Source organism: Lepus europaeus, chromosome 9, assembly GCF_033115175.1.
Source record: "Lepus europaeus isolate LE1 chromosome 9, mLepTim1.pri, whole genome shotgun sequence".
NCBI lineage: Eukaryota > Metazoa > Chordata > Mammalia > Lagomorpha > Leporidae > Lepus > Lepus europaeus.
Window position 1 is genome coordinate 40,318,954 of NC_084835.1, and position 22,402 is coordinate 40,341,355.

General features: G+C 40.4%; 1 protein-coding gene and 1 pseudogene across 3 annotated transcripts in view; one reads left to right on the forward strand and one right to left on the reverse strand.

Annotated features, from left to right (window-relative positions):
- SLC25A26 (solute carrier family 25 member 26) overlaps positions 1-22,402 on the forward strand; it is a 141,344-nt gene that overhangs the window by 69,898 nt on the left and 49,044 nt on the right. The gene's annotated exons all lie outside the window — the stretch shown is intronic.
- LOC133766679 (large ribosomal subunit protein uL30-like) lies at positions 975-22,187 on the reverse strand (annotated as a pseudogene).

Below are 22,402 nucleotides of genomic sequence, written 5' to 3' on the forward strand. Positions count from 1 at the left end.
CTATAAATCATATATGGGTTTTTGTGTGAATATGGATTTGCATTTCTCCAGGATACATATTCAGGAGTGGAATTGCTGGGCTCTGTGTGTGTTTAGCTTTGTAAGAAACTTCAAAACTGTTTGCTGTAGTGGCTACACAATTTTACTTTCCCATCATCAGTGTGTGCATCCTTATCAGCACTTGGTATTGTTAGGGTTTTTATAGCCATTCTAATAGGTATGTAATGATGTCCCACAATGGTTTTAATTTTCATTTCCCTAGTGGTAAATGATGTTGAAGATCTTTTCATATGCTTGTTTGCCATATTTTTATGTGTGTGTGTGTGTATGTCTTTCTTTTTTTGGTCAAGTGTCTATACAAGTCATTTCCCTTTTTTGACTTTAATTTGTTGAGAGAGAGAGAGGCAGGCTCTCCTGTTGTCTGATTGGCTTCTCAAATCTCTGCATCAGTAAGGACTGGGCCAGGCCAAAGCCAGAAGCAAGGAACTAAACCTGGTCTCACATGGGTGACAGGGACCCAACCATTTTAGTCATTACCTGCTGCCTCCCAGTATGTGCATTGGCAACAAGTTGGAATGGGGAGCAGAGCTGGCACTTGAACCCAGGTACTCTAATATGGTATGCAGATATTCGATATGGTGTCTGAACTGCTAGGCCAAATGCTTGCCCATGTTCATTTTGAAGTTTTTTTTTTCTTAGTGTGTGCTATTCTTAATATATTTTGGATGCTGATCCCTGTCATTTATGTTCTTTGAAGATATTTTCTGATAACTTGTAGCTTCTAATTTAATTCTCTGAATAGTATTGTTATCAAAGTGAAGGTTTTAAATTTTGGTAAAGTGTACTTCACAATTTTTTTTCAGTTTGAGATCACTTACTAAATTAATTGACTAGATTACTAAAGTGCTGTGGAAGACATTTTAGTTCATCCTTCAAATGAGCCTTCTGCTTAGGTCTTAGCTGTTTGGAGCATCTCAACTTTCTCCAAAATAGGTGGTCTTTCTCTTCATTTCGCCTTGCAGAGAAGAAGGTTTGAAAGGCCCTGGGAAGTTATTTGCATCTTTGAAGCATTTTGTAGCAGTTTAGATCTCATGAATCAGATCCTCCATGTAGATGACGCCAATTTACCAAGACATGGGCAGTTAGAGTCTTCCCTGTCAAGGCAGTTTGCTTCTCATTGATTTTGCCATAGCCATGCTAATAAATTAGTTCATTTACTCAATTAACTTTTGGGTACCCCTTTGCAGCATATGGTTTCACAGTGCTCAGTTTGCCATTTGAAGCCTTGTTAAGCTTAACAAAGTTGCTTTTGAAGATCTGTCCCAAAAGCTAAATCACCCTTCAGACTTTTGGACTCACCACCAGTGACACCTCTGATCCTGAAGACATGTGCCAGTTTGAGTTTTGCATAGAAATTGCCAGCTTTTCTTGCCATGCTAGTATTCAAATCTCAGGTCAGTACATTTGCCTGTATTCCTTGTGATACTACTTGGAATTTTCATAAATGAATTTCTCCTTGCCTTCCAAAGCATCTTTTGAACAGATTTCTTTCTCAGGTGGTTGATCTTTATTTCTCTGAAATTCTACATTTTCTTAAGAGCTTCTGGCACAGCAGGAACACAATCTCCATGGTTCTAGCCAGAAAAGAGTAATGAGTTTTTTTGTTTGTTTATGAATTGTACTTTGGATCTTATTTCAAAGAACTACAAGTCATCACAGATTTCTCCTATGTTTTCTTCTATATGTCTTATAGTTCATGTTTTACATTTACATGTATATTCCACTTTGAGTTGCTTTTTATTTAAGGGATGAGGTTTAGGTAGAGGTTTGTTTTTGTATATGGATGTCCAGTTGTTGTCATGATACTTGCTGAAAACACTGTTCCACATTGAAGAGATTTTGCACCTTTGTATAGTAGGTCAAATTTGTGTGGATGTGTATCTGAAACACTTATGCATTAGTTCCCTACTGTGTGCTACACAGTGTGTTTGTTTTGCTTTACCTACTAAGGGATTTATTCATGTTTTTTGAAGGTAACAATCTCCAAAGATAATGTTTTGATTTTCTAAAACATTTCTCTTTTTAAATAACAGGATTGCTGTTTACAAAACTAAAGTGCTTTCCATCTTTTTGTTTCATAAAACATCTCTGTTGTTGTTCTTTTTTAAGTTGATAGGAAGAACTGACTAAAAACATCTGAAAATGTGTATCGTTCACTCTTTACTTGGAGTTTTCTAAGAGTATCTAGTTTCTCTTGCATTGTTGTACTGTTATTATATATACATGAGTGTATCAGAAGTTCAGTTCTTCATGTAACTTTAATCCAGAATACAGTTAGTATTATTTCCTTATGTAGATTGGACTGCTAGTTTATTATTACTGTTACATTGTCATGTAGTATGAATAATTGACATTCACCTGCTTGAAGGTGTTATGTATTCTTTTTCCAAACATGAAGAATTTTTGCTTGTTTAATAACCTTGTTAATCTGTAAAATATAAAAAAATCTAAAATGACTTGATGTTATCTCCTTTGTACTGAAGACAAACCTGGAACCCAGATTGGTTTTTATCTAGCACTACCTTCCTAGAGTAGGAACTCTACAGTCATGAGGCTTTTTAAATTATGTCTTATCTATGAGGCAGATAGAGATACAGAGACAGAGGGGCGGAGAGATAAGAGAGCAAGCAAGTTCACTCCCCAAATGTCTTCAACAGCCAGAGGCTGGGCCAGGGTCAACACCAGGAACCAGAACTCAGTCCAAGTCTCCCTTGTGGATGGCAGGAACCCAATTGTTTGAGCTGCTTCCCAGGGTTTGCATTGGCAGGAAGCTGGAGTTGGGGGCCAGAGCTGGGAACTGAACCTAGGCACTCCTGTGTTGAATGCAGACATCTTAACCCTTATGCCAAACCCACTCCTTGGTGTGTTGCTTGTAATGCAAAACTTAGAATATAGAAAATTTCTTTGTACCCTTAATTTGAAAGAGGGTTACTGTGGTTGTGAGAACAGTGTTGTTACTGAGGTGGAGATGCAGGAATTTTTGTTCACCTGAAATCACTTACAGAATGAGTGTGGAGTGTAAAGAAGTAGTCAGCAGTGTGTGGATGGGACAGAAGAGGTCTGAAGTCATGTCCTTAGGTCCCTTCAGTTACATGTGTGTGGCAGGGCATGGGTTTGCATTTGTCTTGCCGTTCATTAGTTTTTGAATAATCAGAGTGCTGGAAAGTATAGAATTGAGGAGTCAGAGTGATTGGTCTCTGTGAGTGAGCTGAATTCTGGGTAGTCCTTTTACAAAACAAAAAGGCATGGGAGTGTAATGGAATTAATTTGTCAATATTGCGAAACATCCTGAAGAAAGTGAGCTTACTTGCCTTTAAAGAATATCTTCTATCTGTACTTTGTTAGTAAAACTCTGAGGATGGGGTTGCTCTCTGTAATCACATGTACCCTTTGGAGTTGGGACTTGAGTTAATTCTTTGTTCTGTTTTAAAATGCCTAACTCTTGGGTCAGGTTAGGAGAAAAGAAAATTGCAGACCAATGTGGAATTTTTTTTGGAAGACTCTGTAATGTTCTCGTTTAAATTATAGGAACATATCATCTTATAAGTATCAACATTAATAGAGTAACTTCCAAAGTATCCATCTGAAACTAGATTAGAAAAAAACTGGCTAACAATGTTTAGTGAAATGTATTAACTGAGTTTTTCACTGATTACCTCAAATAATTGTTAGGAAAATCTGTTAAAAAATTTGGAGATACTAACTAATACTGTTTAATGCTTAGCAGTGTGTTTATTATGAGTTTTTTACTGATTACCACAAGTAACTGTTAGGAAAATCTTTGCAGCAAATGTAGCCCCTAGATGAATGTCGACAGTAAAAGGGATACACCTTGCTCTTAACTCACACATGTGGGATTTCATTTAAAAGAGTGATCTTGAATTAATTTCCCTTACTGTAATTAAAGTGTCAACTTCTTATCAGAAACACTTTGCAGTTCCTTATGTTGAAATGAAGTTTGATATATGGTGAATCCTACAAACAACCATTGGATTAAAAAATATTGATGTCATGCAAATTAAAACCCCTAAATAAATAATTTCCAAGCTGTTTCACAGTTGAGTATTAAGTAGCTTTCACTCAACGTTTTGGGGCTTTTTGAGACATTACTCAGTATAGGTGATTTTGTCAACTTGGACTGGTCTTTGCATTTTCTCAAATTTGCCTTTGTCTATTTTTTTACAAACTTTTTTTATATCCTATTTCGTAAAGAATTGGAGCCATCAAAGTTGGCAAGCATTAAGCATGCTAATTAGTTCAACGTACTGACCAATTCTCTGAATTGTTAGTTCAAAGAAGCATGTGGACAGGGATGAAATTAGATTTGAGCATTTTTCACTCTCGTTGTTTTAGGATACCCTGGGTTGCTTTGATCTGTAAATAACAGATGCTTTTTCATGCTTGGTTCAGGATACATCAAACGTGTTCAAAACTTGCTCTCAGATTTAGGACTCATCATTCTGACCCTGAATTAGATATGCACACTTTTAACTACAGCTATTACAGAAAAAAGCTTGGAGTATGTGTTTGATGACTAAAGCTAGGACTTTTTTTTCTTCTTAGTGTGTATGCATATTTATTTATTTTTAACAATAAGTAGGTTATAAAATTGTTAAGCACTTGATCATTTGCTAGAATTTATTGACTTCTTTAAATATCAGTGTTAAAAACTGAATTCTGAAAGCATAAAGTGTATGTTTATATATAACATGCATACTTACACATATATTGCTTACATGTGTATCTGTGTGTACTGTTATATACATTGAGATATTTTTGTGGTAAAGGTAAACATGCCTGTTTCATTTTTATTAGCTTTCTTTTTTACCAATTATTTGATAGCTATCATAAAGATCAAACTTAGACTGCACAAAAACATTGTTTTTAACTGAAGTTTCCTAATTTACTACCTCTTTTGGCACTCAAGAGGGAAAATTTTAGTAGTGGGAAGAATTTTTGAAAGGAATGGCATCAAATGAATGGCAGATGGGATAAGAAAGTTGAAAAGCCATGAGGGTAAGAACAGAGAAATGGTCCCTCCCCTATTTTCTGCACTGATCAGAAAGCTCAATGAGTGTAGGCCTTGCAAGGGAGCCATGTGACAGGAGCCCCGACAGCATACTTCAGCTGTGCAAGGCTCCTCTTTAGAAGTAATATTAGAAATAGTAATGTCTCGCATTCCTTTTGGAACTGAGGTACTGCTTTATTTAGTGCAATTATTTCTCCTTTTGATTTTTGAACTACATGAGGTTTTAAAATGCAGACTTTGGCCTTTTTTTGGTCAAAATGTTGTAACAGTAATTTGTTTCCTTAGACATCAGGATACTGAATTTTCTGACAGTAGTTATAGCACTTATTGTGCTTTAAGAAACATTATTTGAGAGACACAGACACACACAGTGAGCTTCCATTTGCTGCTTCACTGCCCCACGTGCTTGCAAAGGTGCCTGCCGGGGCTCAGAATTCTATCCATACTTTCCAGGGGCACAGCAGGGACCCAGCTACTTGAGTCCTCACCACTGCCTCCCAGAGTTCAAGTTAGCAGGAAGCTGAAGTCGGAGCCAGAGCCAGGAATCGAATCTTTGTGCTCCAATATGGAATGCTGCTGTCTTACCTGCTGAACCAAATGGCTGCCCCATCTTGTGCTTTTTGAAGTTGTTTAACTACCTTAGGCATTGATTTCCTCATTTTAAAAGTATCTGCTAAACTACGACCTGCAGACCAGATCCAGATCAAGCCTGTTTTTGTAATAAATCTTTATTGGCACACGGCCAGTCTCTTTGATTTTCTGTTGTCTTTCTACTTTCACACTACAGTGGCAGAGTTGAGTAGTTGTGACAGAGACTGTATGACCCACAAAGCCTCAACCATTTATTATGTGGCTCTTTATGCAAAGAGTTTGTTGAATCTTGGACTAGATAATTCCTAAGGCCTGTGTTTTGCCTGGTTTGGATTTCCTTTGTGTCAGTTTCTCTTTTAATTCTAAAATATAAAAGTATTTGTTTTTATTGAGGATATAGTGGAGTACTTTCCCATCACCAACTTTTCTAATTACCAAGAGAAAGAGAATATTGGCTGTGTCATTGATTCTGCATTACCTGGTAATGTTAGAATGCAAATTCTAGGGCCCTGCATCAGACAATCTGGGTGAGAAACTCTGGTTTAGTGTCTAGAATTTTTGTTTTACATCTTCAAGGTATTTCTGATGTATTTTGAGATGTGAAAACCATTGGACTGGATGATATGGAGTCTAATTATGTTTCAAAATAAAAGTTAAATTCTATAAACATTTGGTAGTTAAAGCAGGGGGAAATGACATGTTACACATTATTACAGGAATGGATGAAATTTTTTTCTGTTAAACCCTTTTCTCATAAGTTGTGAATTTTAAAATGTGAGAAATTCTTGAAAATATGTCAGCTTGAACATGATATTTTTAACAGAAAAAGCAATATGATTTTTAAATGAGGTCTTCCTTTTTAGGAGATGAATGAATTATTTTAAGACCAACTTGAAATGAAAATTTCAGAGTAAAAGAATTGCATTAAGAATCATGGCCGGCACCGCGGCTCAATAGGCTAATCCTCCGCCTGCGGTGCTGGCACACTGGGTTCTAGTCCCTGTTGGGGCGCCGGATTCTGTCCCGGTTGCCCCTCTTCCAGGCCAGCTATGGCCCGGGAGTGCAGTGGAGGATGGCCCAAGTGCTTGGGCCCTGCACCTGCATGGGAGACCAGGAGAAGCTCCTGGCTCCTGGCTTCGGATCAGTGAGATGCGCCAACCACAGCGGCCATTGGAGGGTGAACCAGTGCTAAAGGAAGACCTTTCTCTGTCTCTCTCTGTCTCACTGTCCACTCTGCCTGTCAAAAAAAAAAAAAAAAAGAATCATTATACTTGTAAAGAAAGCCATTGGGGTACAATAGCCTCAATATGCACTTGCTGAATTTCTTATCCATTTTAAGTGAGATCAATGTTGACTTTTCCCCCAGTGGTAAAAACTTCTAGAAACGAGTACCAGTCAGACTACTCATCTGCGAGGAAAGATTACTAACACTGTGCTTTGTATTATATTAAATCTCCAAGGGAGGAATAGCAAAATTGTACATGTCAAGAAAGTATTACAGGATGACGTTGTTATTTGGAGAATTGCTTTCATCTTGGAGATATCTCACACCTGCTTAGTTTGGCACAGAATGTTTCCATCTCATGAAAAAGGCTTTCCCACCCCCACATCCCAAAACATGAGTAGAACATGGTAAGAAGGGAAAGGTTTGAACATAGAAACTCAACTAAAAGTGCTGTCTCAAAGCTCAGTATATAAACTACTGACTTTATTTTGTTGAAAACAGGCCCTTGGTTTGGTGTGTGTATGTACATTTGTACACAAATACATATATATACATATATATACACACACATACTTTTACTATATATATATTTAAATGTTTATATGTACAGCTCACTTTAGGTTTAAAACAATGCATACCACAAGCTTTTGTAAGTACAGAATCCTCTGATAGTGTCTTTAACTGATTCTAAAATACCCTCTTTACTAACACAGCCTTTACTTACCTCCTTTTTAATGCACCAAAAATATAATGTGATTTGAGGGGTACAAAACTGTAATGTGATATGTGGGTTATGGAGTAGGAGTTACATGTCTCCAAATAATAACGGCATGTTAAATTCTGTGCATTGTGCTTTCCTTCAAGGAAATTGTTTTGGATTTTAAAGTTATAAGTGTTAACTGTTTTTGTTTTTTATTAAACATCGTGTTTGTGTGACTGTCATGGTGATTTATGTCATTCCTTGAGGTGCTCGTGCTGGTTGTTTTAGAAAAAGCAGTGTTTGTTTCAGTTTTGTAAAGGATAGAATTGGATTTATTTTTCACATTGTATTGGTGACATATTTGGCTATCCCTCGGCAAAATCCAGTTAAAAATAATAATATTTAATATTTAATAAGCTACCAATCTTTTGAACCATCTGGGACTTTATTTTCTTTGCACGCAGCATCTGAGTTTCAGCTGTTAGCGTTTCTCCTTTGCTCTGGGAAGGGTCAATTGCTTTCAAAGTCTTTGATGCTTGCTGTGTCAGCCCTTTTCATATTTTCAAAATGCCCGTGTAAAAGGGCTTTTCATCCATTCATGCTGATAATTCTTTTGAACTTGAGGTTTGAACCAAACTAATCAAATTTAATTATAGCTCAAATCCCGTTACAGTGAACTTTGGTAGACGCATAGGGCTGGTTGGATTTTTTTTTTTTTTTTTTTTGTTACACTGGAATTCAGCCATTACCAGCATTACTTAGTGGGCCATTGACTGCAGTTTGGGAGACTTCTTGTAACATTGACATAGGTAATATGATTTGAATTTTATTCTTTCCGAAGGAAGTCATGCTTTCCATATTCTTAACAGAACTTAGAATCTAAAAGCAGCTTCTTGAAGAATCCTTTGGTTTTGTTGCTAATGCTTGCATTTTGTTTGTTTGTTCTTAAGATGCAAAGCTGAATGAAGATTTACATACACTGTCCTGAGATGCCACAGTGGTTTATGCATGTTTGTCCAACATTCTGTGAAAGATTGTTTTTTCCTTTTTGGTTCATTAAAAATTTTTTTGAACAGCGTCATATGCTGGAAAGAAAGTAGGAAATTTGGATGTTTCAGAGTACAGCTTATGTTAAAAGGAGGTGGATTAGTACTGATATTTTTAGTGCTTCAAAATGATTACTAACACATGTGTATTATGTTTTAGTATCTTGTTAAATGCACTTGTTAATCTGCACTTATGCTTCTGTGTATGTGCAGAGGTTTTTTTCCCAACACAGCTTAAAATCACGTTGGTTTTTAAGTTAGATTTTGTTTGGCTTTCTAAGCAGATTTGGGAGCAATGATGTCTAAAATACTTTAAATTCCTGTGCATCTCTAAAATCTATACATGTTTATAATATTGGACCAATTTCTGACCTGCAAGAAAAGGTGAAGGAACTCATTCTTTTACTCGGAGCACTCCTTTCTGAAATGGAAGATATGGTTCATAAAGAACAACAAATAACAGAGCTCCCTTTAAAGGTGAAAATGACTTTTTTAAAATTCATCTCAAAACTGCCAGTTTTCCTGAATTTATTGTAGCAAGGGATCTTATTTTAAAATGAAGTGAAATGTGAAGTTAATTTACATACTAGCTGCTTTGAAGTAGAATTTTGCTTGCTAAGTTGCTACGGATTTTTGAATACCCAGATATTCAAAAAATTTTACTAATTAAGACTGCAATGTGTAGGACAAGTTCATGCCATAAATCTCTGAAGAGCTGTGAAATTGTTTGCCACTTTTCCTACCATGGTTGGAGGGCATGGCCAGTTCTTGGATGCCTTTGTCTTAAATGCCAGAGTGATGTCTGCACCTGTTTGTCAGTATTCTTGTGTAAGCAGAGGCCCCGCCCATCATAAGAAAGCAGAACATCGACTGACAAGGACTGACTGCTGATAGGCCTGTGTAATTTCTAGAGAAAAGAAGGTAACATTTTCATTTAGCAAAAAAAAAAAAAAAAAAAAAAAAAAAAGCTTCTTGCATTAGGTGTTCAGATAGAAGAGTTTAGCATTGGTTGAGTCTGTTCTTATTTAAGGCTTGCTGTTAAGAACTTAGATTGGTGAAACATTTTATCTACAGTTGCAGCTGGTGAGAGATAGGGAACTGGATGCCTGCAGAGAGAAGCATGAGAATTGTGACAGGTGGTAGTCAGGAGATGGATCCTGAAGGTAGCTATCTGTGTTCAAATCTCATTTCCAGTTCCTTCTAGCCCTGTGGGGCAATTTTTTAAAGGCTCCTGTCTCATTTTCTTCATCTGTACAATGAGAATAATAATAAAACCTACCTCATAAAATTCTTGGCAAGATGACATTTGTACATCTGTATAGTGTTCTTAGGATATTACCTGAAATATGACTTACTATGTGACATGATGTGGTACTACTGTGATGGTGGTGGTTATGATATTGACAGCTGTCCTCTTAAAACTTGGACGGCTCCATTCGAGGCCTTCCAGTTTAGTGTCATCCTCTCCCGTCCTCTCCTTTTGTGCAGAGCACACTCTGAATTTACCTTGAATTCAGCCTGCTTATAGTTCTTCATTTATCCTAATTACAATTTCCAGAATACAAATTTCAAAAAGGTGACCCAAGATGTTGGACCCATAAGAGTTTTTAAAAACTGCAAGGCAACATATTAAAAGTAAGGAGTTTCAGATCCAAATTTAGATACTCAAGTTTTTGTGAAAAATTAGAATTTCTGGCAATATTGGGTCCACATTGCTGCATGGCTGCCCAGTGTGGAGAGCAGCTGGCTGTGCTCTCCAGGTCACCAGAGTTTTTGCTACTTTCTGCTCTTTGGCACTTGGCTCACTTCAGCTTTTTGTATCATCTGCCAGGCCACATGATATTTGTTTGCTGTGAGTGGTTTAGTGTAAGCGGTGCTTCTCAGCTGTGTCCTGGACATGCCCGTTCCACTAGCTCCTCCCTGGCAGGTTGACAAGTCTTGATCAGTATATAAAACATTGGTTCTAACTGGGATACGTGCAGATGGGTTTGTGCTCTTAGAACTGGATGTAACTTGCTGAAAATAAGATGAGAAAAAAAGTTTTATTCTGTGTTTAAGCTTAAGTCAAAGAAAAGTAATTAATGCCCAAGCCAACGATAATTGGAAGATGGGAAAGTCTTCTGGATGTGTTTGAGACCATGCTTGGGGCAAATGACATTGCTCAGTGTCCCCATACTAGGGGTCAGCTAGGGTCCAGAGGAACACCTGATGCCTCCTACAGGGATTTCAAGACCTGTGTTGAGCAGCATTCCTGTCCTCCGTGCGCCCTCCTGAGCAGTGATAAGCAAATGTTCCCTGGAGGACACGGTTGCCCCTAGTTGAAAACCACTGGTTTCAGAGGGCTGCCTCTGTGATTCTGAGTTCAGCTGCCTTCTGCAGTGCTGATATCCCATATAAGTGTTGGTTCTAGTCCTGGATGCTCCCCTTCTGATCCAGCTCTGTGCTAAAGTGCTTGGGAAAAGCAGCAGAGGGTGGCCCCAGTGCTTGGGCTCATGCCACCCATGTGGGAGACCCGGATGGAACTCCAGGCTCCTGGCTTTGGCCTGGCCTAGCCCCTACCATGTGGCCTTTAGCAGAGTGAAATCAGCGGATGGAAGATCTCTCTGTCACTCTGTATTTCAAATAAATACCTTTAAACACATGGAAGATGTTATTATGATAAAGTAGTTACTGTGCTGTAGTTATTTGGGACATCTTTAGTGTTACTTTTGAATCTTTTCAAATACTTAATACTCAAATACTTAAACCCCAGTTTTCTGGAGTATACAGTATTCCTTTTGTGGGCATTTAATGCAGTAGCAGAGAAAGGAGATCGTCATCTTCTCCGTCCATCTAGCGTGCAGCCCACCTGCTAAAATGTTAACAAAGAGGCTGCGTTGAGAGATGGCTAAGGGAAGGATTGAGAAGCTGGAGAAATCGGCCTCCTTCTGTGCCTTTAGTGCCACGAGTCTAGCAGTATTGGCCAGAAAATGAGGTGGCTGGAGCAGAATCAGATAATCATCAGAATGCCTTCTAGGTAAACTTTAGGCAGTGAGTCAGAAAATACTGTTAAATTTCTGATCTTTTAACTAGACTGTCCCACATTGTTCACTTGATTAAAATGAGTAACTTCAGAAAAGCATCATGATCCCTTAAGTGGGAACACCTGATAGTGCTTTGTAGTGCTGGGTTAGTTTCCTATGACTGTGTAATGAATTACTGCAAACCTAGTGGCTTTCAACAACATATATTTCTGATCTCACAGAACTGCAGGCCAGCATCCCGGTTATGGTGCAGCCAAGTTCTCTGCTCATTGATTCACAAGGCAGCAGCCCAAGTATTGGCTGGCCCTGCAGTCTGCGTCCTCTTCTCACTCCTGTGGCCCTTGATGGAATTAATTTCCTTGTGGATGTGTAGCTAGCATTACTGTTTCCCCATTAGCTGTTGAATGGGGACTGTGCTGAGCTGCTAGAGGCAGCTTTTGGGTCCTTGCCACGTGGCCCCCTCTATCGATCCTTTCACAGGATGACCATTTACTTCTCAAACTAAGTCAGAATTCCTCACACTTGAGCTCTCTTTAGGAAGGGATCAGTCCTTCTAAAGACTCCCCTTAGAAGATGTCAGGCCCACCCAGTATAACCTCCTGTTTGGTTAGCTCAGCCAGTGGATGGGGGCCTTAATTACATCTGCAAAATGCCTTTACTTTTGCCAGAAATTTAACGTAACCTAATTAAGGGCTTTCTGAATCCTGCTCACAGTCCTGTCCACAGTAAAGCAGTAAGCACTGTACAAGGCACTTACACTGGGGAGTCTTGCGTCATTTGGAGTTCTGCCTGCCACAATGATATTTTTTAAGATTTGTTTGTTTGTTTATTCATAGAGTAGCACAGAGGATGAGAAAGACTGATCTTCCATACTCTGGTTCATTCCCCAAATATCCTCACAGCCAGGGCTGCTCCAGGCTGAAACCAGGAGCCCAGAACTCCATCTGGATATCCCATGGGTGACAGGGTCCCAGATACTTGGGCCATCTTCTGGTGCCTCCCAAGTGCATGAGCATAGAGCTGGATTGGAAGCAGAGGAACTGGAACTGGAACCTGCGCTCCATGATATGGGATGCCTGCGTTGCAAATGGTGGCTCAGTCTGCTGTGCTACATGCTGGCTCCCCTGTAGTGACCTCTGATAAAAGAAAAAAATCTGAGAACATACAATTTCTTTCTTTTTAAAAAATTAGTTACTTGAAGGGCAGAGTGGTAGTGGGAGAGAGAGATCTTCTATCTACTCGTTTACTCTCCAAGTGGCTGTAACAGCTAGGGCTCAGCCAGGCCAAAGCCCAGAGCCTGGACATCCATCTGGGTTTCCCATGTGGATGACAGAGACCCAGATACTTGGATCATCTGCTGCTTTCCCAGGCATAGTAGCAGTGAGTTGGGTAGGAAGTGCAGCAGCAGGACTGGAACCAGTGCTCATAAGGGACGTCAGTGTCACAGGCATAATATCTACGATTAAAAAGTTGCTTCTTGGTATTGTTCAGCTCTCTGTTTTCATATTTTCCTTCTGCTTTTGCAGAGGCGAATTAAAATCTAAGACGAGATGACTTCTGAGCTGCTAGGTGTTTTGTGTTGCTTGTGTGTTTGCTACTGTTGGGTGGTGTCTTTCTCTCGTGCTGCACATGCTAACTGGTGCATTGTTCACTGGAATTCTCAAGAACCATTGAGGTTGAATGTATTCAGGATTCTTTGTTCATGAAAAAATATTTTTAAAAAGCTTGTCGGGGGCTGGGGCTGTGGTGTAGCCGGTAAAGCCGCCGCCTGCAGTGCCGGCATCCCATATGGGCGTCGGTTCAAGTCCCTGCTGCTCCAGTTCTGATCCAGCTCTCTGCTGTGGACTGGGAAAGCAGTAGAAGATGGCCCAAGTCCATGGGCTCCTACACCCATGTAGGAGACCCGAAGAAGCTCCTGTCTCCCGACTTTGGATTGGTGCAGCTCTGGCCATTGAGGCCAACTGGGGAGTGAATCAGTTGATGGAAGCTCTCTCTCTCCTCTCTCCTCTCTCTCTCTCTGTCTCTCCTCTCTCTGTAACTCTGACTTTCAAATAAATAAATCTTAAAAAAAAACTTGTGAAATCTTTGTATCCAGTTTCCTCTCTCTCTAGAAGTGGAACTGATTGACTACTGTGTGGATGAAAATTTTGGGTGATTTGCTGGTGGATACACAACTTTGCATTTTCCTATACTTTTCAGAAATCTCCTGTTTATCAAATGAGCTGTTAGGTATTGATGTATTAGTTTCAAGAAGATGATTTATGGCATGATTTTTTTTTTTTAAAGTAATCCTCTTTTTTTTTTTTTTTTTTTGACAGGCAGAGTGGACAGTGAGAGAGAGAGAGATAGAGAGAAAGGTCTTCCTTTGCCGTTGGTTCACCCTCTAATGGCCGCCGCGGTAGCGCGCTGTGGCCGGCGCACCGCGCTGTTCCGATGGCAGGAGCCAGGTGCTTATCCTGGTCTCCCATGGGGTGCAGAGCCCAAACACTTGGGCCATCCTCCACTGCACTCCCTGGCCACAGCAGAGAGCTGGCCTGGAAGAGGGGCAACCGGGACAGGATCGGTGCCTCGACCGGGACTAGAACCCGGTGTGCCGGCGCCGCAAGGCGGAGGATTAGCCTGTTGAGCCACGGCGCCGGCCTATGGCATGATTTTTAGTGTCAAAAAGACTCATTGGAATTTTTCTCCGTCATTCTAGAAAACTTGAAAGATACTTCCATCAAAAAGTATATATTTAGTTTCTGTAACATAGTGTCACTTGTTGGAATTATGGGATTTAGAAAAAAAATTATTTGAGAGGCAGGCAGATAGAGATTTTCCATCCCCTGGTTCGTTCCCCAAATATCTGTAATGACCAGTGCTGCTGGGAGGAAGCCAGGAGCTGGGAACTCAATCCTGGTCTCCTATGTGTATGGCAGGGACCCGTTTACTTGAGTTGGAATCCCTGGTATCCTTTATTAAGCAACTAGTGATTTTCTAGGAGCTAAAAGTATACTGCCTCTCCAAAACTCACAGCTACTTTCAAATGATGTTCGTCTCACTCCTCACAAATCATAATTCACAAGTTCATACCCCTCTGTTGGGTTCTCAGGACTTTGTTTGGTGTTCTTAGGCTTATGAGGAGTTTGGAGAAGCAGTATCTAAAGTTAAGGAATGGAGGGGTTTTTTTTCTTTTTTCTTTCCATTAATGTGTGGCTGTGTGTTTGTTTTTTTTTTTTTTTTTTTAATTTGCAAGGCAAAGAGACAGATGGGCAGAGATCACTCAGCGGCTGGTTCACTGCCCAAATGCCTGCAACAGCCAGGACTGGGCCTGGCCAAACCCAGGAGCCAGGAACTCAGTGTGAGTCTCCCATGTGGATAGCAGGTTCCCAACCACTCAAGTCTGTACCTTTTGCCATCCAGGGTGTACCTGAGCAGGACACTAAAATTGGGAGTAGAACTCAGACTTAAACCCATGCATGCCAGTATGAGATATGGGTATCCCAAGTGGTGTCTTGACCACTCTGCCAAACACCTACCACAGTGTAGCTGTGATTTAAAGATGGATGAGAATTTCTTTTGTTCCTCAAATAGATCTGGATATTTTTTTTTCCTAAGTGGTTAAGAGTAACATGATTATATGATTTAATCAGCAATATGAAAACTGAAATTCCTGGTTAGGATTTTAAAAGATGTGAAGTTAGCAGATCAAGTTTATATATTAAATATATAAGGATTTTTAGATTCATAAATTTCAGTAACCCTCCACCCCAGTTTATGCTGCACTTCTAAACTTTAAGTTAACTCTGGCACATGCGCTGTGTGCCAGATGCTATGGAACTGAGTGAAAACAGAATCACATTCACTATATAGGAGCTTACAATGAGGAGGTGGAAAAATCAAGAGTTAGCTTACTTGTGTTAGGGTAGTGTTTGTAAAGCCAAAGTTAATATAGTAGCAAAGTTACTATGTGACATTTATTATACGTTTCCTGTATATAAAGAGATTTATCATATAATTTGAGTTTAATGGAATTGTTCTCCTTTTTTACATATAAAAAACACAGAAAGTTGAAAGTTGCTGGAATCAAGAGGATCATATGCTTATGGAAATTCACGTTATGACTAAGGAAACAAAAAATAGTGGCAGAAATAACTCCGAGTGTATGATGTGTCCTGCTGGTTTGTAGTATGCTGTCAAAAACCTTCTTGTACTTTGAGTAGTCATTTTATTTCTCATTTGATTGGGGGAGAATGAATTAAGATACATTCTCGGCCAGCATCGCGGCTCACTTGGCTAATCCTCTGCCTGCAGCACCAGCACCCTGAGTTCTAGTCCCGGTCTGGGCGCTGGATTCTGTCCTGGTTGCTCCTCTTCCAGGCCAGCTCTCTGCTGTGGCCCAGGAGGGCAGTGGAGGATGGCCCAGGTGCTTGGGCCCTGCATCCGCATGGGAGACCAGGAGGAAGCACCTGGCTCCTGGCTTCGGATCAGCACAGTGTGCCGGCCGCAGCGGCCGTTGTGGGGTGAACCAATGGAAAAGGAAGACCTTACTCTCTCTCTCTCTCTCACTATCCAACTCTGCCTGTCCAATTAAAAAAAAAAAAAATACATTCCCTTTGCAACCTTTTCGATTTATCTCTTTTATACCTTCCTGGTCTTTTATTAGTCAGCTAATTATTGTGACTGTTGCTGGTTTTCATAGTTGTTTGGCTGATTTTGATTAAAACTATTTTAAATTTTTTTTTTTTTTTTTTTGACAGGCAGAGTGGACAGTGAGAGAGAGACAGAGAGAAAGGTCTTCCTTTTGCCGTTGGTTCACCCTCCAATGGCCGCCGCAGTAAGCTTGCTGCGGCCGCCGCAGTAAGCTTGCTGCGGCCGCCGCAGTAAGCTTGCTGCGGCCGGCGCACTGCGCTGATCCGATGGCAGGAGCCAGGTGCTTCTCCTGGTCTCCCATGGGGTGCAGGGCCCAAGGACCTGGGCCATCCTCCACTGCACTCCCGGGCCACAGCAGAGAGCTGGCCTGGAAGAGGGGCAACCAGGACAGGATAGGTGCCCCGACCGGGACTAGAACCCGGTGTGCCGGCGCCGCAAGGCGGAGGATTAGCCTAGTGAGCCGCGGCGCTGGCTTGATTAAAACTATTGTCTGGTTTCTGCTGAGCAGGTTTTCATTGTGAGATGTAAATACTATAGACAAAACAGGCCTAATAAAACATGGCTTTATGACTTAAGGACTCAGCTAAACCGATAACAAAGAAGTGATGACAGCAGTTTGTTCTTCAGTGGGTTTTTAATATGGTTGAGACTGAACTCTCAATTTAATTAGCTAAATTGAACTTTATTTTTGGTGGTAAATTATAAACAATGTAAAATTTGTCATATTAACCACTTTTAAGTAGCATCACTTACAGTGTTGTGTCAATATTACTATGTTTCCAAACTTTTTTGTCACTCCAAATACAAATTCTGTAACTATTAAGCAATAACTGTTCATTCTTCTCTCACTCCAGTCCCTAGTAACTTTTTTTTTTAAGATATTATTTTATTTTATTTTTTTTTTGAGAGTGAGAGAGGTAGAGGCAGAGCAATACAGAGAGAGGTCTTCCATCCCCTGGTTCACTCCCCAAATGGCTGCAGTGGCGGAGCTGAGCCGATCTGAAGCCAGGAGTCAGGAACTTTTTCCAGGTCTCCCTTGTGGGTGCAGGAGCCCAAGTACTTGGGCCATTTTCCACTGCTTCCCCAGGCCATAGCAGAGAACTGGATCTCAAGTGGAGCAGCTGAGACACAAACTGGTGCCCATACAGATTGCCAGCACAGCAGGCGGAAGTTTGGCTTACTATGTCACAGTGCTATCCTCCTTAGTAACTTCGAATCTGCTTTCTTTCGCAGTGAATTTGCCTGCTGTAGATATTTTGTTTAAGGGGATCAGTGATGTTTGTGTTCTGTGACTGGCTTGTTTCTCTTAATACAACGTTGTCAAGGTTTATCATTGCTCTTAATAGCTCAATGACGTTCCTCTGTATGGACATATCATGTTCTGTTACCTGTTCATCTGTTGATGGTCACGTGAGTTGTTTCCAACTGCTGTGATCATTGGTGTGCACAGATGTGTTTGAGTCCCTGCTTTGAGCTCTGCTTGGTATAGAGGTAGGAGTGGAATTACTGGGCCACATAGTTATTTTATTTTTAACTTTTTGAGGATTCACCAAACTGTTTTTCATAGTACTACATCATCTTGTAGTCCTACCAGGAATGTATAAGAGTTTCAATTTCTTGTTGACATTTGTTATTTTCTGTTTGTGTTATAGCCATTGTAGTAGGTCTGAAGTAGGAAAAACTATTTGAATCTTGAAAAGCAAATTTAAGATATTTTTTAATGAAAGTGTTAAACTTTGTATTAAAATGCCCTGAATTGCCCTATTTAAGAACAACTTTTTGGGCTACTTGAAAGGCAGAGAAATACAGCGAGATATTCCATTCACCAATTTTTCTACCCAAATGCCTACAGTAGCTAAGACTGGGGCAGGCAAAAGCCAGGAACCCTGAACTTCTTCCTGGACTCTCATGTGGGCAGCAGAGTCCCAAGCTCTTTGACTACTGTCTGTTGGCTCTCAGGAGCATCAGCAGGAAGCTACACTGGAAGTGTGACATGGTAGGACTTGAAATGGTACTCTGATATGGGATGCAGGCATCCCAAGTAACGGCACAACCCACTGTGTTACAACACCCACACCCTAAATTGTTAAATTTTAAATAGTTGATAGGTCTGAATATTTGTATTCCCCTCAGAATTCATATGTTAAAATCCTAACCCCCAAAGTGATAGTGTTAGGAGGTACCACTTTCAGGAGGTGAATAGGTCATGGAGGAGGCCTGGGAGAGACCTTCATTCGATTCCAGTGTGAGGTCACAGTGAGAAGACAGCTGTCTGTGAATCAGGGAGCCTAACCAGACACCGAATCTGCCAGTGTCTTGATCTTGCCTGTTGCTTATGAATTGCCCAGTTGATGGTGTTTTAGTATAGCAGACTGAATGGACTAAAACAATAATCAGGATAAAATTTACCATCCCCTCTAATTTTTTTTAAAGTTGAAAATAATTATTTTAATGAATCAAAATTTCAAATATTTATTGGGCACTGAATGATGTTTTAAGATATGTCTCCATTGTAGAATGGCTAAATTAAGCTAATTAGCATGCATCACCTCACACACTTAACCATTTTCTGTGATGAAAATACTTAAAATGTACTCAGTGATAGCCAAAAATTTGATTCATTGTCATTACTATAGTCACCATGTTTTAGAATGCCTTATAATACAAGGATTAACAAGTTTATGGCCGGGTCCAGTATTTGGCTTCGTGGTTAAGAAATTGGTTGGCCGACGCCGTGGCTCACTAGGCTAATCCTCTGCCTTGCGGCGCCGGCACACCGGATTCTGTCCCGGTTGCCCCTCTTCCAGGCCAGCTCTCTGCTGTGGCCAGGGAGTGCAGTGGAGGATGGCCCAAGTGCTTGGGTCCTGCACCCCATGGGAGACCAGGATAAGCACCTGGCTCCTGCCATCGGATCAGCGCGGTGCGCCGGCCGCAGCGCGCTTACTGCGGCGGCCATTGGAGGGTGAACCAACGGCAAAAGGAAGACCTTTCTCTCTGTCTCTCTCTCTCTCACTGTCCACTCTGCCTGTCAAAAAAAAAAAAAAAAAAAAGAAAAAGAAATTGGTTAAGGTGCCCATGACCCATTAAGAGTTCCTGACTCTAACTTCTAGTTAATGTAGACCCTGGAAGCAACAGTGGTGGCCCTAGTAACTGGATTCCTGTCACCCATGTGGTAGACTTAACACCATTCTACTGCTTGCTTCTGTGAATTTGACTTTTTTGATTCCCCATGTAGGTGATATTATATAGTTCCTACATTTCTGTGACTGGCTTACTTCACTTAATGTAATGTTCTCTGATTTCATCCTGCTGTCACAAAGGATAGGATGTTTTTCTTTTCTTAGACTGAATATTACTCCTTTGTATATGTAGACCACATGGTCTGTCTTCCGTTTATGTGTTGTTAGGTTTATTTTATATCTTGGCTATTGTGAATAATGCTACAGTGAATATGGGAGTGCAAGCATTGCCTTGATAAGCTGAGTTCGTTTATTTCTTTTGGAGATATACCCAAAAGTGGGTTTGGTGAATCATATGGTAATCCTAGTTTTGAATTTTTGAGGAACCTCCATTTCTACATTTTCTATTAATTCGCACACATTCCTGCCAGCATTGTGCTGGTTTCCTTTTATCTGAATCCTTGCTACTTATAGTTATCTTTTGTTTTTGTGATTATGGCAATCCTAACAGGTATGAGGTAACACCTCATTTTGGTTTTGAGTTGCATTTTTATGATAATTAGTGATGTTGAACATGTGTTTTCATATACTTGCCGTCATATGTGATCTTCTGAGACATGTTGTTTAGATCCTTTGCCCATTTTTTAAGTTACTTATTTTCTTGACATTGAGTTGTTGGAGTTTCTTATAAAATTTGGATATTAACCTCTTATCAGATTTGTAGATTTATTTTTTTCCTGTACTTTCTTGATTGTTTCCTTTGCTGTTTAGAAGTTTTCATTTGATATGTTTCTTTTACTATTTTTCCTTCTGTTACCTGTGTTTCTGGGGCCTTTAATTCTTTTATATGTTAATATTGGTCATTTGTATCCCAGCAGCCATGATCCTTAAGGTGAGTGTAGCCCACCTTAAACAAACAAAAAAAAGTGTTAGGAAACATTTTCGAGGTGGGGTGAGAAGGAAACCTATTTTAAATTAACACCAACCTGTACTCTATGCCCAGGAAGCTTATTTGGATTCTCCAAACAGGCTTTGCGCATCTGCTTATACCAGTGGTTCTCCAAGTGTGTTCCTTGGACGAAGAGTGTCAGCATTACCTGGGAATTGGAGATTAAGTACAAATTCTCAAGCTCTACCAAAATTGTAAATCTGGGATAGGACCCAGAATCTGTGCTTGGACAAGCTCTCCAGGTGATATTGATGCATGCTAAAGTTTCTACCATTCTCTCCACTTAAGATATTGTGCTTATCTTTGAGTGTGTTATAAGCATCTGTGCCTCCTGGTTCAGGTCCAGCGCCACACTCACAGCTGCTTCCCACTCTGTGTGCACTGTATGAAATGCTGCTAGTTTGTTGGTTAGTCCTTCCACTTTGAGACTTTACTTAGTACAGGGATTTGTGTCTTTTTCTTGCTTAAAAAATCAGAGGTCCTTCAAAGGTTTCTGTGTCCTGTGAGTGGGGGACAGGGTAGATACACAGGAACTTCAGAAAGTTTGTGGAAGGGGCAGATGTTTGGCCTAACAGTCCTGTCCACATTCCATTTAGAGTACCTTGATTTGGTACTGGGCTCCAGCTCCTCATTCCAGCTTCCTGCCTTGCACACCCTTGAAGGCAGCAAGTGATGGGACTAAGTCAGTGGGTTCCTGCCACCCATGTAGGCGATCTGAGTTGAGTCCATGGCTTGGGCCCAGCCAGCCCAGCAAATGGCAACTTTCTCTTTCTGTCTGTCTTCCCAAAAGCAAACAGTTCATGTAAAAGTAGAATTAAAAGATAAGCTTATTTGTGCATTAAAAACTTTGAAATCTGGACAGATGTTAAAAGATGCTGCTGGTGATGCTTGCATTCAATGTTAGACTACCTGGGTTTGAGTTTGGGATCTGCTTCTGATTCTAGCTTCCTGCTCGGGTACAGAAAGGGAGGCAGCAGATGATGGCTGAGTTGGTTGGGTGCCTGCCACCCATGTGGGAGACCCAGATTGATTTCCTGGCTCCTGACTTTAGCCTGGCCCAGTCACTGCTGTTGCAGGCATTTGGAGAGTGAACCAGCAGGTGAGATCTCTTCTCTTTCTCTCTACCTTTCACATAAATAAAAGTTATTTCACACATTTTTTAAAATTTTGAAATCATCTTTGTTAAGGGATGTTTAAAAAGTTCATGGATTTTAGAATTTTTTGCACCAAAACAAACTTAGGTTTCAGTTTCATTTTTCCATTTAGTTTTTTAAGTACTTTTGTAGAGTAATTAGAGGGAAGGTGAGATGAAGCAGAGTGCTATTTTGGATAGTAGAAACATTGGGATTAAATTAAAAAAAAAAAAAAACGTTTTTTCTTAGGGAATTTTATTATGCTTGCTTGTTCCTTAGCTCCCTGCCTGTTTCATTGCTATTTGTCTTATTTTAACTGTGCTATGCTATTTGGAATCCCAGGTTATCAGGGGAGCTTTGACGTGGTCTGTTTTGAATACCACAGACTGGGCAGTTTGTACTGAACAGGAATATTGTCTCTCTCTGTTCTGGAGCTATGATGTCCAAGGGCCTGGCAGCTTGCAAGAACCTTTTTGCTGCATCACCCATGGTAGAAGGTGGAAGGGCAAGAGAGGGTGAGAGTGCACGAGAAAGCAGAAGAGGAAGCTGAGCTTGTTCTTTTTTCAGGGACCCTCCCCTGAGATGATGGCATTGAGCATCTGTGAGAGCTATACCTCCATGCCCCAAGCGCTGCCGATCAGACCCCACTTGCTGACGCTGCTTCATTGCCAGTCGAGCTTCTGACACCTAACTTTGGAGGTTACATTCAAACCATATAACAAACTTGTTTTACAAGTATTGTAAGGTTATCTGAAATGAACTTTGAAGATAGTTATTGGTGGGGTTGCAGATGGTTCTAATTTTTGCCTTTAGGATATAGCAAAGTGTCTTTCAA